We start from the raw sequence: 16,809 nt of genomic DNA on the forward strand, positions 1-16,809 counted from the left end.
CCCTTGTATGTTATTTGTTGCTTTTCCCTTGCTGCTTTTAATATTTTTCCTTTGTATTTAATTTTTGATAGTTTGATTAATATGTGTCTCAGCATGCTTCTCTTTGGGTTTATCCTGTATGGGACTCTCTGTGCTTCCTGGACTTGATTGACTATTTCCTTTCCCATATTAGGGAAGTTTTCAACTATAATCTCTTCAAATATTTTCTCAGTCTGTTTCTTTTTCTCTTTTTCTTCTGGGACCCCTATAATTCGAATTATGGTGCGTTTAATGATGTCCCAGAAGTCTCTGAGACTGTCCTCAATTCTTTTCATTCTTTTTTCTTTATTCTGCTCTGCAGTAGTTATTTCCACTATTTTATCTTCCGTGTCACTTATCCTTTCTTCTGCCTCAGTTATTCTGCTATTGATTCCTTCTAGAGAATTTTAAATTTCATTTATTGTGTTGTTCATCATTGTTTGTTTGCTCTTTAGTTCTTCTAGGTCCTTGTTAAACGTTTCTTGTATTTTCTCCATTCTATTTCCAAGATTTTGGATCATCTTTACTATCATTATTCTGAATTCTTTTTCAGGTAGACTGCCTATTTCCTCTTCATTTCTTTGGTCTGGTTGGTTTTTACCTTGCTTCTTCATCTGCTGCATATTTCTCTGTCTTTTCATTTTGCTTAACTTACTGTGTTTGGGGTCTCCTTTTCACAGCCTGCAGGTTTGTAGTTCCCATTGTTTTTCATGTCTGCCCCCAGTGGATAAGGTTGTTTCAGTGGGTTGTGTAGTCTTCCTGTTGGAGGGGACTGGTACGTGTGTTCTGGTGGATGAGGATGGTTATTCTATTTCTTGTGGGCAGGACCGCGTCCGGTGGTGTGTTTTGGGGTGTCTGTGAACTTATTATGATTTTAGGCAGCCTCTATGCTAATGGGTGGGGTTGTGTTCGTGTCTTGCTACTTGTTTGGCATGGGGTGTCCAGCACTGGATCTTGCTGGTCGTTGAGTGAAGCTGGGTCTCTCCCAGAGATCTCTGGGAGAGCTCTCGCCAATTGATATTACGTGGGGCTGGGAGGTCTCTGGTGGTCCAGTGTCCTGAACTCGGCTCTCCCACCTCAGAGGCTCAGGCCTGACACCCGGCAGAGCACCAAGACCCTGTCAGCCACATGGCATTTCCTCACAAACCAGAAGGGAAGATCCTTGAGGACAGGGAATATCCTTGTTTCTCTAGTGCCTATTACAATGCGTGGTCCATTGCAGGAACTCGGTGTGTAACAGGGACGAACAAATCTGGCTAAACTCAGTGTGTAATAGGGAAGAACAAATCTGACTCCATACTGGATCAGTTTCTTTTACTTTAACCTTTGTATTTGATTCCTTTCACTTAGTTGTACTCTGATTTGATTCTTTTTATTTTAAGCATGTTTAACATTATTTTTTCTTCTTAATAATGGCTTGTTATTAACTACTGGTCCACTATTTTGTGGGCCAGTCACTTTAAAAATTCACCCTGATATATAATACTGAAAAAAATTTAAAAACCCATTTGATGAAGTGCATGTATGCATTAATATTTGCTTACTGTTGATGAGCCATAGTAATGTGGAATCTTTGTTATACATGTGTTCCTAATGTTGTGTTATACCATCTGCTATGTCATATGCTTTTCAAGTTTGGCACGCTTATGCTGCCATGAGCTAGAAGATGATTTACAACTCCTACTTTTTCTTTTCACCTGTTTCAAAAACTTTCTTTGTATAGTATTCTGTAACATCATTTGACCCTCACATGTCATAGATATGATTCAAAAACACAAATGTACATTAGGTACTGAAATCTTGTGTCATGTCTTCATTTTCTGGCCAGTGAGCTAGAGTAAGCTTACAATAATTTAAGTTTCAGCAGTGCAGAAACACAGTGAAATAATAAAAACAAGCAATTTTCATACCTTCAAAAATTCATCTGTAGATTAAAACTAAAATAGAGAAAAAGAACTAAAACCTGGTAGGTTTAAGAATCCTTCCAGAGTGAGAAGTGGCTGTAGATTCACGGTGAATTAAATGGACATAAAGAGACCTGTACTCAAGGCTTTCCTTTTATTCAAGAAGCTGCATGTAGAATGGGTGAAGCAGAGGCCTGGGCTTGTCCTGGGCTCTCCCTGGGTTCAGATCTCACCTCTGTCATTTATTAGTTGTGGAATCTTGGGAAACTATCTGAACTTTCTGCATTTCTGTTTCCTCCTTTGTAAAATGGAAATAATACTTATCTTTAAGGTTGTTGTGAGGATGGGTAATGATATATGTAAACTCTTTCACCCATGAACTTAATAATTGGTAGCTGTCATTATTCTTTGGAATAATTAATCTCATAAGACAGGTGTTTGGGGAATTCCCTGGTGGTCCAGTGGTTAGGACTGGGCACTTTCACTGCCAGGGCCCAGGTTCAGTCCCTGGTCAGGGAACTAAGATCCTGCAAGCCTTGTGGTGCAGGCAAAAAAAAAAAGACAGATGTTTGGTAAGGTGCATATATATATACATATGTGTGTGTGTGTGTATATATGTATATATGTATGTATGTATATATATATGTATATACATATATGTATATATATACATATATGTATATACATATATGTGTATATATATACATATGTATGTATGTATCTGTATTATATCTCTCTATAAATGTATGTATTTCTACACAAAGCAATTTTCTGCCTAGTGAAAGCAAGAGGCGAGGGTGGCAAAGAGTTTCAGAATTCTTTGGCAAGGTTTTTCACACTCCATGTAGAGACCTGCTTCCTAAAATCATTTCCAAATGACCTGGGATTACCACTGGGAATGTATCACTACTCTCTTGTGCTGGGACAAAAAGGTGACTGAGATGTACTGGCTAAAACATTTGAATCTTTCTCTGGTAGCTCTGATTTCAATACTTGTACAATATTTTTAAAATCCTAATTTTATTATTAGTTATCCTAAAGACAAACTTATTTATTTATGTGAATAAATTAGCAAGTTGATATTGCCTGATACTGACAGGGAATGACTAATCTACCTGACGTGTATGTATAAATCAAATTAGTGTTGCGGTAGATTGCTTTAAAAAATGTATGTGGTTTTCCTTAGGTATTTATTTACCAAATTCGGGACCTAAGAAAAAGTGTTGACAAGATGTGAGACAGATTGACTTGATGGTTTTAGGGAAATTTATAAATTTATAAAACTCTTTGTGGTTTGACCCAGTTAATTTGGCCAGTACTCTTTAAGTATATTTGAACCGTTTCCTAGAGAGTTATCTTCCTATTTAGAAATAGCATTGTGTGGTAGGATTTTGGTTACATGATTTTGACTCTACAAAAGTTCATATCCCATTGCAGGAAACATGACTATGTACAATTAAAAACCTGATATTTTAGTCTGTAACACCCATCTCTGTCATAAGTGTATGAAGACAGTCTGCTGTATTTGTTTTAGCTACAAATCCTTATGGTGATCCTAAAAGTAAGATTTCCATTTATCCACTGTTGGTCCTATGCCTTTAGAATGCTTAAGATGAATATTTTGCTGACTACCGAGTCATTGCTGTTTGTGAGCAAAGTAACAGGGCTTCTGGTGTTAGCTCTAGTACCTTTTTTTCCTCTTAGATTTAAAAGGACCTCTTGATAACATCTATTATTTGAACTCTTTTCATTTTTGTGTATGGCTTTTCTGTACTGCTACATCATGTGCTTTGATAGTCATTTGGCCTCGGTACCTGTCAAATTGTATGTTATATAACTATTAGCTATTGATTTTTAAAAATTGACATCATAAAAGGTAAGTAAATGAGTGTTCGCTTCTGTAGAAGACCAAGTAAACTCAGTGGACAGATCATAAAGCTTTAGTGCTGATTCTCTTCAACATCTGTTTTAGAGTGTTAGACCGTTCCAATCATTTCTCTTTTGGTTTACTAGAATGTTTTTAAACATATTAAATTAGTAGTGTGTTGAGACATGTCGTAATTCCTAGGAACCGTTGCTGCATTTCTCTCAGTGTACGTTTATTCATTTATTGACATTCATTAAGCACTCATTTTGTGCAGGATACTTCCCAGGTGTTGGATATACAGTGGTAAGCAAAATAGACATGGTTCCCTTCCCTCGCGGAACTGACAAACTAGTGCTTAATCCAGGTCCGGTAGAAATTGTTTACATTTATGTCTTAAGTCTTTAGATATAAATATCTAGCCTAGTTCTTTTTTTTCACAGTATAATGCATCAGGTAAAACCAAATTCTGTACTTTCTCTGTATGACTCCTCCTTGGCTACAATTTTTACTCAGGAGGAGTCAGATTAAAATGAACATCAAGGCCGTTACTGTGTGAGGAAAGAAGTACGTTTAAGAACAATCTACAGAGAAAGCAAGGGGATTATGGGAATTTTGTGAGTTGAATGTAGGGATGTGTAGGACAAGGTTCCCGCCTCTGAAACAACAGTTTCCCAATAAGGTCTAAAAGTTTGGCCTGTTTTGGAGAGGAATGTTAATAATGAAAAGTAAGGGTGACACTGGGAGCAGGGGGTCATTTTGAGTGGCAGAAACCTGTCAGTACCACGAAGAGTGAAAACACTCCTTTTGGGAAATTTGTTGGTTATCATTCAGGATGAAAAGCTAAGGGATATCTGTGTTTAACGCTCCATTAAGGGACATGTGATTCCGCCTATTTTATAACCAAATGTTGGTGGTGAGCTGTTATAATCTACTGATTTAAGACAGTGAAAACTTAAGTTTTTAGATTGTTTCTCAACATTGCTCTTCAAAACAACGTGGTTTATAATTTTATATTTGTTTGGAGTAAAATGAGAAACCGCCAACCAAAAGACATGTAGTGATTACTTCCTAAAGCTAAATTTATTCTGAAATTACTTTTTGGCCTACATTTTGTTCTGATCCAATGAAACTATGATCATAGATGGCAGTTCTTCTTTTTCTTTTCTTTCTTTTTTTTTTAACTTGGTAAATGGTTGGCACTCTTACATGGGACATACTGGTGTTTGTTTTATTTTTAGATATTCCTGGTTATTGAAATTGAAAAGTCTGGGAACCATTGCTGTAGATTAAATTTAGTAAACTATCAGTGTACAATTGTCCAAATTGGATATGGCTTCTTTGCTGTGTCTCATGCTAGATGTTTTTCCATCTGTAAGATTTATGCCCATGTGTTTATGATGCATCAGTATTGAGTAGGATTCTCTCTCTGACCACAGACTTAAGTTGACTTTTTATCCTTCCCCAACAGAAATGGAAATGCCTCACTTAGTTTTAAGTGTACCTTCATTGTTCCATATACTGAGGTCAGGAGGCAAACACCTAAAAAGTCTCTCTATATATAAAAGCTGCTTTTTAGATGTTTTATTAGTCCTGCTGTTGGTTATTTTAATTAGTAGTATGTTTTATTTGTACCCTGAGGCTGTTCAAGCAAAGAATGTAATTCAAATAAACAAAATAATATCTGATGTTTTAGAACACTCACACCTGCCATCTGGGCCTTTCCTCTTAAGTACTTACTCAGGTTGGTAGGGAAGCTGGGAAGAGAAAAAGAAGATGATTATTTGGAGTTATGAAATGTTTTAAATGTAAGTTCTTGGGAAGCTTGATAACGAAGTAGTTTTCAAATTGCCAGTGCTGTTTGCTTCATAACCAATGGTTCTTTTCTGAGGTAAACCCTGAGTTTTCATGAGAAGGCCTGTCTTTTCCATTATGTACATGTTTCTAGCAGTGGTTCAAGAATTCTGTGAAAACCTCACAGATAATTTGACTGTAAGATGGTGGGTGACCCTTTCACAAAGCAGGAAAGTTTGCTAGGGAAATTTCTCCAGTTTCTTTACCTGAAAACAAAGTAAAGGGGCCGCCTCTCCCAAGTTCTTACAATGAAATTGTAAACTAGTCTCCTGCTTCTTTTTCAACTTGGCTTTTTTTTTTTTTTTTTTTTTTATAAGCGTGAACACGAACAGTCTCTTTTTTTGCTTGCAAACTGGAGGGCTGAACTATATGCTTTTGCCTTAATTTTTAGAGCTGAAATTTTGTTGATTTTGGATACCTTTGCTGTTTTTATTCCCCCTTTCCTCTTTAATTAGTTCAGTCATTTTGGGAGTCTGCCAAAGATGAGGCAAAACTAGTGTAAGAGGTGCATACAAGCTTTTAAGTGATTTTTCATTTAAACACAGCACTTGTAAAATGTTTGTCATAGAATCCTAAAGCTGGGGAAAAAATTGTGGGTTTTTTTTCTCCCCACTTGCAGATAGAACCTAAGCCACATTAAATTAGTGAATGTTTTAACTGACTAACATTCTCTAGGAAAAAGAAATACATCACTGTAGACCACCAGCTATTAATTTTAAATATATATATTTAAAATATACTTATTAAATATTTAAAAATACGTTGTTAAAAAAATTCAGACTCCTGTCACTTTTGGAAACTTTTTTATACCTCAAAAAAGTTTTAAATGCTATTGTTTATATGTATTTCAAGAGTTAAAGATTCAGAGATTAAGAAATGAGATCGAGCTCTGGTCTCTGTTATCTTATTCTACTTCTATGTTATCTCCCCTCCACCCATCTTTTCTCCCAGCTACCTTGAATATATGTACTCAATACATTTTTGTGGTATAAATGAACAAGAAACTGCTTTTTGTGTTTTTAGGCTACAGCTTCCAACTCCACTCATAATTTGTCTTAGAAAAAGGGTTGAATGAAGAGATTTTAGAAAATTAAGCTAAGGATCCAACCCACAGCATTCTTATACTTTTAAGCCCTAAATTAATCATCTTCATTACGTAAAGAAGAAAGTTTTAATTCTCTTCTAAATCTTACCAACAAAACAGAAACTCCTCAAGTTGTACATAGAAGCCAATAAGTCCTTAAAATTCCAGCTTACAAGGTACATGGATGTATCAACATATAACATGTATTCTACAAATGTCAGCTATGACATGAGTATAGTGTGATATGAAATATTTAAGAAATATATCAGAACTTAAATATTTAAATGAGAATTGTGTCTTTAAAGAAGTCTGTCTCTTCAGGAAGGTGTATATTTAATCTCACACTGCTGTTATTGTACTGAGTAACTTGGGGTTCTTTTGGAATTATCTTTACTGCTTATGGCACTTAAAAAAAATTTTGGTGTTCTTAAGTTTTTTGGAAATAACCATTAATGAATTAATTGGGTGATGCTGATAGAGTTAAGACTATATGGGGTTAAAAATAAGGTGTAATTATAACCTAATGAGATTATTTTTATACCTTGTTTATACATGGACACTGAAAATGATTAACAAAGGATTTTCAGAAAAGTTTTGCAAAGAGGAGCATCGTTAGAATAAGTTTATCTGTCTTCCGGGTTGGGTCTATCTGCTGCTACGGCTTTCCAGTGTGTATTGTATATGTGTGTGTGTGTCTCCTGTATCAGTGTGTCCTTGAATCCTTTCTTTGGACCATCCTGTTTACTGTTGCCCAATATAATGTCACGAAGCAGCTGCTCTTGCTTGATACACATGCGGCCCAGCAGAGTTGTTCCAACAAGCTTTGCTTCATTTCTGGTGGACAGGCTGGACCCAATGCTAAAACTGCGTCTCAGGCTCTCCAGTTGGACTGAAGCTTCATGCTGTATTGCGCTGTGTTTAGAAAGATATCCCAGTCTTAATTGATTTCTTTTTCTGTTTTCACTTCATCAAGACATTGTATCTTGATAATTTCTTTGATTTTATCTGTCTATCAAAGCTTCCGGGAATGCAAGTTTTCTTTCTACAGACCAATGTGCATTTTTACTTGCTTTTAGGTTTCTCAATCTGTTTGTGGGGATTGCATACTAACTGCACAGAAATCTGTGACTGACTTGTGTGCAACTTATGAACGTGCTTGAAGAGTCCCATCCTCAGTGCTTGGTGCACAGACGCGGTGCTATGACAGCTTTGATGAAGCCGTGTCGTACCTAATTCCCATCACCAGCTTGAACAAAGCAGGCCTCCTGAGAAATCTAGACCCCTTCAGTTAATTCATGCAGCCAAGTTTAAAGATGGAAGAGGTGCTTGGAAACTAGTATCACTATGTTCCAGGTCTCTAGGAAACTCATAATTCAGCAGGTCATATAATATAAAAATCATCCTGAAGGAGGTCCAGTGCTCAACCAGCATTGATTCAAGTTTGTTTGCAGCAAAGATATTTTTTCTTAGATTTCTAAATTTTTCTTATTTTGCTTTTTCCTCAGTGTTTGTATACATTAGAATATATTTCATGGAAACGAGTTTCTCCTTCAGTTCTTATTTCCTTGTTATGAAAATGCAATCTAAACCAAACCCCATGAGGGTGTCTTTCATCATGGCCAGGGAAAATTTGTTCCGTTTGGTAAGGTCTGAGCAAGGCATTGGCCTTATTAACAACTATATTAATTTTATTACCAAACACACATCATCTAGAGCTCTTTTTTAAATGTCGTCACTTGCCTCCTCCTCATTCTCCATCAAAGAAGGTTAGCCAGGTGTCTGTCTGGATCTTTATAATATCACCCTGTTCAGGGTTAGCTAGTTCCTTGCAAACTTAGGATTTTGCATTTGGCATGTGTTTTGTGGTTACCATCACTCTCTTATTTTTTCCCATGAAGCCAATTCCAATGACAAACCTGAACATCTACTGAGAGTTGGATTTGTGGCAAGTGTTGATTCTGTGATGCTTGCAGAGTAATCCCCTCGAAACTTGCTGTATTTTGTGTTTTTAATAATCTCTCCCAAGTCACTTTTTAGAATTTCACTGTCTGTATGCAGCTGTGCTTTAAAATATGTGTAACGCTCCTGTACAGCTCCCTGTGGATGCCAGAATTATCTTATCTCCACAATTCTTGGTTTCCTGTGCTCTAGAAGCAGGAAGAAATAGCCTCTTTGAAAGAGAGTGGAACAGGAACACTTGACTTTTTTTTTTTTTTTAACACACAAATATTGTGAATAGAACCCAACTCGGCTCTCACTCAGACTCCTTCCCTTTCGGAGTGTAATTAAGACCACATTGACTCCTATTGCAGCTGGCAGCCCCTCACTGTTGCCTTTTTCTGCTTGTGACCTTTGAGCTCCGTGACCTTTCCTGGGGTTAGTCCTAGGCCCTTTTCATTGTGTTGGAGCTGAAGTGGCTCATGTGGAGTTGATTATTTCTTTGCTCATTTGGCCTTTTTGGTGCCATAACTCCAAGTCACTTCCATTTTCTTCCTTGACTTTTGATGGTCCACAGTGAAAGGAAATGCTTCTGCAAGCAGCAGGATCAGTGTGTATGCTTGGCTGACTTGATTGAGACTCAGGAGAAGTGGGGGAAGGTTGTGAAGTCTGTAGGTGTCAACGTTTTAAAACACGTTGAGCCTCATGACTGCGTGATCCTTCCGAGCTCATGAAGCAGGTACCGCCGAGAGTGCTGCATTTCTGACGGCAAGGAGGACTGAGTTCTGGTGAGAAGAGAGTTCTGCCAGTTGTTGACCTGGCCTGGGTGTTGGACATTCTGCAGCTCTACTTTCACAAGATATATACGTTCCTCGTCGTGCGTCCCAGCTATGAGGCAGGCCGGAGGATGCCGCCTTGTCAGTTGCACATGACTGCTTGAAGGAATTCTCTAGTCTCTAAAAGCACCGAGAATAGCCCCCAGAGATGAACATGCTGACTCTTAGAGGGTGCATTTGTTGCCACCGAACTTAGGAAAGCACTTTCTTCCCTTCTCCTTTCCTCCGCCTCCTCCTGCCCCTACCGACGCCTCCAGTCCGACCACTGAAGGATGCCTGCCAGCTGTTACTCTCATTTCTCGGGACCCCATGTGGGCGGCATGAACACTGTCACTGATCAAAGGCTTTAGTGAAGGAATGCGTCTGGTTACCCTACACTGTGGTACCTTTGAAAGGTATATGGGTGTGAAATCCAGGGACATTTGGAAACTCATTTTTAGGAAGTCTGAGTGTCTGATTCCATCCCTGGAATATCATTTTCTGTCTTTTCCTTTTTTGTTACAAAAATCTTTTTTATTAGTAGTATTGATAATGTGAGTTATTCTGAGTGAGGAATTGCTACCCCTTGAAAGGCGACTGTATTGTATTTTATTTTTAGGCTTTAGCTCGAGGCCCCTCCCCCGTAGGGATAACAGTTCCTCTGTGTGCAGACGCCTCCCTCGTCTCCCCTAAGCACTCAGGCTTCTTTCCGCTTGCCTGCCAGGTCTTTCTTAAGAGTTTCTCTTCTCTCCAGCTCAGCTCATTAGCTCCACACCTTAAGATGCATCCTCTCCATTCTCTGCTACCCTCCAAACAGCAACAACAAACCACGGAAAGCCCTGCTGCTTCTGTGCGTTTCCTGTCTTAGTGAAGGCACGGCATCCACGAACTCACTTGTCCAAATGAGAAATCTGGACAGCAGGTTTCATGCCTTTATTTATGGCCAAAGCAGTAGGGAAACAGAAGTGGACAGACAATGGGTTCCAAAGATGTCTAAGAGATGTATTCCTTCCCAATGCACATCATTCACTATCCAGGTCCTAGTCAGTTCTACCTCCTAAATATGGCTACACAAAAATTCACCAATTTTGATAAGTCTTTTTTTAAATGCACGCTGATACGACAGCTGTCACGTACAATCTAACAAAATTGTTTCGAATGAAGTTAAAGACAACTAAGTGTTACTAGAGCCATCTTACAGAAAAAAACCCAACGAACCTTTTGGCCAACCCAGTAGCTTTTAAATATGTCCATGTCTTAACACTTTTAAAATCTTTTACATTTATCCCCTGATATTTCTCTAGCACAGGTCCCCATTCTCTTTCACAGCAGCCTCCTAACCCCTCTTCAGTCATCCTCCACATTGCAGTGTAAATGATTTTTCAAAGGCACAAGTCTGATCTTGTCCCTTGCCTGCTTAAAAGCTGTTAATACTCCTCTCTCAGGAAAAAAGCCAAGCACCCTAACATGATTTATTTTGTTCTTTATGCTCTAGCTTCTACTCACCTATGTGCCTTACCTGTCACCTGTCAACCCCGTCCTTACTCTCCTCTCCAGCCCATTCTTCCTTGCTCTCTGCCTCTGGTTCTGCACACAGACTCTTCCTTCTGCTTGGAATACGTCCCTCCCCTTGCTTTGCCTCCCTCCTCCCAGACTTCTCCATCTGATTCACCAAATCATTGTTTCCTCTGGGAAATCTTCTCAGCCTCTGAGTCTTGGTTGGGTAACCCTTCTGTTTTTCCTGTGGCACCTGTACTTGCTTTATTCTGTGGCTCACCTATCCCTTCCTCACTTAAGTACTTTAATTCCTGAAAACCTTTATTTCCTAAAAGCCTTGCAGCTTCTTTTTTTTTTTGGCCACACCCTGTGGCTTGCAGGATCTTAGTTCCCCGACCAGGGGTTGAACCGGGGCCACGGCAGTGAAAGCACTGTGTCCTTACCACCGGCCCGCCAGGGAATTCCACTAAAAAGCCTCGCTTCTTAGTGAAAGCCATTTTCATTGATTTTGGTGGAAAAAAAATCATGTGTTCCCTCCCAAACCAAGAGAGCTACACTGTTTTCACAGATAGAAAAGTAAATCAACTAAGCAATAAAAACAAATTTGTGTAGGTGATAAACAATATTTTGAAAGTAAATGAATAGTTTGTTCCTAAATATATTGCAGCGATTTTATTGTCCTCAGCAAAGGAGAAAGAGAAGACTTGAGGGTGGTGACTGGTGAAGGAGGGCTGGTGAGGAAGTCTTTCAGAGGCAGGGGAGTCGGGAAGTGGACTTGGAGACAGGAAGTCTTCTAAAGGCATGTAGTTATCTTGCAGTCACATGGCATTTAAAGTTACAGCACACAAAAGCGCCTTATGGCAAAATAAAGGCTAAGCGGCGAAGTGTTCCACCAGTTGTGGAAATGATGCATCCCCGCTGGTGGGTGTGTCTTTGACCGAAGCTGTAATATCAAAGTTCCATTGTTTAGTTTCTGATTGAAAAAGTTATGTAAAAGTTTATACCAAATAAAAAGAAGCCATCTGCAACGTGGAATAACTTCACAGGAGCCCCTGTGGCAAAACATTCAGTCATTCTGTTAGGTGAGGCTGTGTTTGAACAGCTTCTTTAGTTGTCACCTGTCCTCACCTGACTCAAAACCTCCTGAAGGCAGCTACCCTGCCTGTTTTCTCGCTGGCTGAGTTTCCAGCCTAGCACAGCGCCTGACACGTAGTAGGCAGGCACTAATTATTTGTTGAATGAAACATGAATTCCTCTGCTTTGAATTCTTCTAATGCTTTTTACTATCTCATTTACTTATTATCATTTTCTTTATTCCAAAGTTAATTAATTCAAGCCCTCTTTTCCTAATTAGGCTGCAGTATCCTTTAGTTCAGGAATTATGCTTTCCTCATCTTCCTCATTTTTGTACCCTCCCAAGATCTTGCCCAAAGTAGATGCCCTACGTATGGAATTAATTGACTGGATGAATATTTCTTGGAAAAAGTAAGATTCTTTGAGAAATCTGTGCAGGAAATGTTTGCTTCTTAGCTAAATTATTCAAATATTCAGAATGAAGAAAACTTTGAGAGGGGATTTAAAGCTGGATGTGATTAAGGTCAAGGTGGTTCAATAGGTTAAAAAAAAGTATATTGTGTGTTGGACTTCCATAATTGAAATTGTGCTGAATTAATCAGTACCTAATAAAAAAATTTAAAGTAGACATGCTTTATTTTTTCTTTTGTTTAGTTATTTCTGAAAACTCATTTTTTTCTCAACAATTGAGAAATAGGATGTTTTGAAATAGAGGGTTTGAAAGTAAGAATCAATCTTTTTTTTTTTAAGAGGGAAATTACTATTTCATGAAGAAAAATATGCCTTTAAAATGAAAACTAAGTTAAAGAATTTTCTATTTTGAAGAACAATACTGATCCCAAAGCTGAGTTTTTGTTCACAAATTAATCCCAGTTATTCCCTAAGCCTCAAAGAAAACTATAAGAAAGTCTGATATAGGAGTCTAGGGAGGGGATAATTCAGAGAGACAGCTTTGATCATCCTTAGGAAAGCAAAGGCGTTCCTTTAAAAACAGAGGAATCAAATCTAGAAATTCAGGACTTTTCCCGAAGGATTATTCTGGCAGCATGTTGAAAAGGGGTTATAAAAGCATGAAGTTCACAACCTGAACAATAAGTTAAGTAAATGTCAGGGAACTATTTCCTTTCTTATTCTGAGACGAGGCATACCTTTAGCTACAGAAATTCTCTTAAGCCTGGGATGGCTTAAAAGTACAGTTTGTAATGCAAGACAAATTGCCTTCTCTGTAGGCATGCAGGAAAGGCTTAGAGAAAGCCCTGTAATTCAGGAGATACCAGCTAGTCTTTAGGCCAGGACTCAAGGAGCAGCATTTGGGCCATATGAGAGTGGGGAATGGGGAGGAGAATGGATAAAAAAAAAGATTTTTACTGCATGGAGGAAAGAGTTATACCCTGATTTGTAGGTTGAATGGGATACTGCACTTAGCTGTTCTTTTTTTTTTTTTTTTTTGGTACTCTGAAGAGACTGTACTACCAGGTGCTTTCTTGGGAGCAAAGTGACCACCGAGCATCTTCTCAGACACATAAGTCAGCCACTCAGAACTGCAGTGAAAATAATGGATGTTGGCCTTTAACTTCCTCTGAGGATAGGAAGGAGGTAGAAGAGCTTCCTCATGACCATGTTAATTCCTTCTGAGACCAGTGAGTTGGATAAACCTTGATGGTTCTGTTTTTCACATGGGAAATTGATCAGGCCTTTGCCAATGTCCAATAGCAAGACAAGATCAAACCCAATTTAAAGTCCAAGTTCTTGGGCTTCCCTGGTGGCGCAGTGGTTGAGAGTCTGCCTGCTGATGCAGGGGACACGGGTTCGTGCCCCGGTCCGGGAGGATCCCACATGCCGCGGAGCGGCTGGGCCCGTGAGCCATGGCCGCTGAGCCTGTGCGTCCGGAGCTTGTGCTCTGCAACGGGAGAGGCCACAACAGTGAGAGGCCCACGTACCGCACACACACACACACAAAAGTACAAGTCCTTGAGTTATTTTACTACCTCTAGTAGTTTAGGGAAGTAGGGGTTTATATATGCTTAATGGACACACAAAGCAGTAAGGAAGAGAGGATAATGGTTTGGAATGAATGGTAACTTACTATTTTGAATGCCAGCAAATATTGCCAGAAAGCGTCTGTCAGCAGTTCTTGTGTACAAATTTATTTTCAGACAAATACACGTTATAAATTAAAATCACACAGTATAACAACCTCAACACACAACCCCTTAACTTATTGAAGTGAATTTTGGGTAAAAAGCAGAGATTTTTGTGTCCATGGTGTTTTTTGTAATTGAAAGTTCAGAGATGGACAAGGTTTGATCAGTGTAGCCTGCAGTGTCCATTATTGTTATTCTTTCTGCAGTTACTTTCATATAAATTTAGAATATTGTTAGAGAAATCCCTAACAGATTAGACAGTGAATGTTGCTTTATGCCCTATAAAATATTTTAATTAATTTCTCAAATTCATGTTTGATATCCACACTTTGCTGACCACAGTGTAAGGATATAAACAGTATGCTGGTGAGCAGGGGTCCCCGCACTGTGCTGGTGGCAGTTGATGGGGATGGGATTGTGCCTTGTTGCCATCCTTTTGGACGACAGCCTCAACCGTCTATATATTTAGAGTCTTAAAAATGTTTTTACATACATTCGATAAGTATCTATAGCTGTCACAAATTATGTTTATGAATAATTTTAATAAACATGATCATTAGATGATAAATGAATAAGCAGGATTTAAAACTATATTCCATATATATTATGATCTTCAGTTATGTAAATATACACAATATGAAAAGGATTAGTTGAAAATGCATTGAGATATTGATGTGTTGTCTTTAGGTGATAGAATTGTCATGCTTACTTTCCCTTTTTTGGGGCATTTATTCCACATTTTTATGCTAAATGTGTAATTTTCTTTGTCATTGAGTATTTGTAGAAACTTTCTATTAACAATTTTCTACTTGATAAAATAGCATATTCACTGTAGAATATGTGAAAGAAAACCTTGACTATTTTGTTTAAAATATCACCTGGCATTATGTTAACCACATTGGATGCTTAAAAAAAATTATAAATGAGAAAAACACTGCAGTCTGAAAAATGGCAATTAATTTAAATCAGAATTCTGTTCTATCTGATGTGATTTAAATCCAAATTCTGTTTTTAATTTTTACATGAGAAAATTTGAATGGTATGTATGCTAGAACAGAGGTCAGACAGCCTTGGCAAGTGATGTGTGATGGGGTGGGCTGGTGTCCTCTTACTGTGGACCTTTTCTCTGCTGACCACTGTTTTCCAGATCAGAAAAGGAGGATGGGATAACAGTTTCTATGCAGAGGAAATTAGGGCTGTTTTCTCCCTTGTCAAGGTAAATTTTTGTGGGTAAGAAAGATGACATATGTGTTAAGGCCACTGATCTGTGTTTGAGAAGATGGCAGGAACCTTGTTCAGTTGTGATAAACTTGGCCAAACAAATTGTTCATTTGCGAGCAATGCAGGGAAATGATGCATATTTATATTTATGTGTATATAAATTATAAATATATAAAATTTATATATACTTATATACATTTATAATATACACATATTTATGTATAGATGTTAGATATGTATGTTAAAATATATATATGTTAAAATATATTTTTTGTTTTCCAATAACTTAACTAGTCAAGTAGCAATAACACTAATATTATTAAGAAGTTTCCTCTTTCGACAAATATAGTACTTTTGAAAATGACATAGTATTGAATAATTTTCCAGCAGTGCTGATGCATATACTCTGATTTATACATCATCTAACCCTCCTTATGGTCAGGGATGTTTGTTTGTGAGGTTGGACCGAGGTTGCTCTTGGTGGCTGTTGAATGTAATTTCAAGCCACCTGACCCGTAGAGCAACAGAACCCAGGTTCTTGTCCTGAATATCACAATTTTCTAACAAGCTGAGCAGGCTTGCCACAGATAAATATAAACCAAGTCAACAAATATTTAGTCAGTGACTGTGAGGGTCATAATTTCTTTCCAACCTCTCAAATCGACTGACAGCATGTTAACCTAATAGAAAGATAGGCGTATTCCTGTGTGATAATATTTAGGTAGCAATAATGCGCTGTGATGTTTTAAAGGACAGCTGTAAAGTAATTCACTAGATCACGTGCTGGGGTTAAAGTTGACTCTGGAATTTGTTTCACTGCTTTTCAATAAATAAATAGTTGAGGAAAGATTTGGCAAAAGGAAGAAACTCTCTTCCTTGTCCTCATCCTCTCAGGAAAGTGCCTCCTGTTAACAAGTTGTTTGAATGTTTACTCTGCCGTGACTGCTTAGCAATGGTGTGTCAGTTCTTACCCTTGAACCAAGGGAAGAATTCAAATAAACCAAAAATGTTTTCACACAGCTGGCCCCTTCTGCCAGTGGGTGGTACCAGAGTATTTTCTCCCACTTTTAAAAGAGCTCAGCAAGAAAACATATATATGGAATCTAATAAAAAAAAATGTCATGACGAGACTAGGGGTAGGATGGGAATAAAACACAGACCTACTAGAGAATGGATTTGAGGACACAGGGAGGGGGAAGGGTGAGCTGGGACGAAGTGAGAGAGTGGCATGGACATATATACACTACCAAATGTAAAATAGCTAGCTAGTGGGAAGCAGCCGCATAGCACAGGGAGATCAGCTCGGTGGTTTGTGACCACCTAGAGGGGTGGGGTAGGGAGGGTGGGAGGGAGGGAGACGCACGAGGGAGGGGATATGGAGACATGTGTATATGTA

The 16,809-nt window shown here is 38.3% G+C and overlaps 1 protein-coding gene across 6 annotated transcripts in view; it reads left to right on the plus strand.

Moving 5' to 3' along the window:
• CDON (cell adhesion associated, oncogene regulated) overlaps positions 1 to 16,809 on the plus strand; it is an 85,833-nt gene that overhangs the window by 4,724 nt on the left and 64,300 nt on the right. The window contains exon 1 of one of the 6 annotated variants that reach the window (XM_007118080.4): positions 13,674 to 13,688. The exons of the other annotated variants lie outside the window; for them this stretch is intronic. The gene's annotated coding sequence lies outside the window, so the exon portion shown is untranslated. Of the gene's footprint in view, positions 1 to 13,673; positions 13,689 to 16,809 lie in introns of those variants that run through there. 6 annotated transcript variants of the gene reach the window in all.

The sequence above is a fragment of the Physeter macrocephalus genome, chromosome 16 (assembly GCF_002837175.3).
Source record: "Physeter macrocephalus isolate SW-GA chromosome 16, ASM283717v5, whole genome shotgun sequence".
Lineage (NCBI taxonomy): Eukaryota > Metazoa > Chordata > Mammalia > Artiodactyla > Physeteridae > Physeter > Physeter macrocephalus.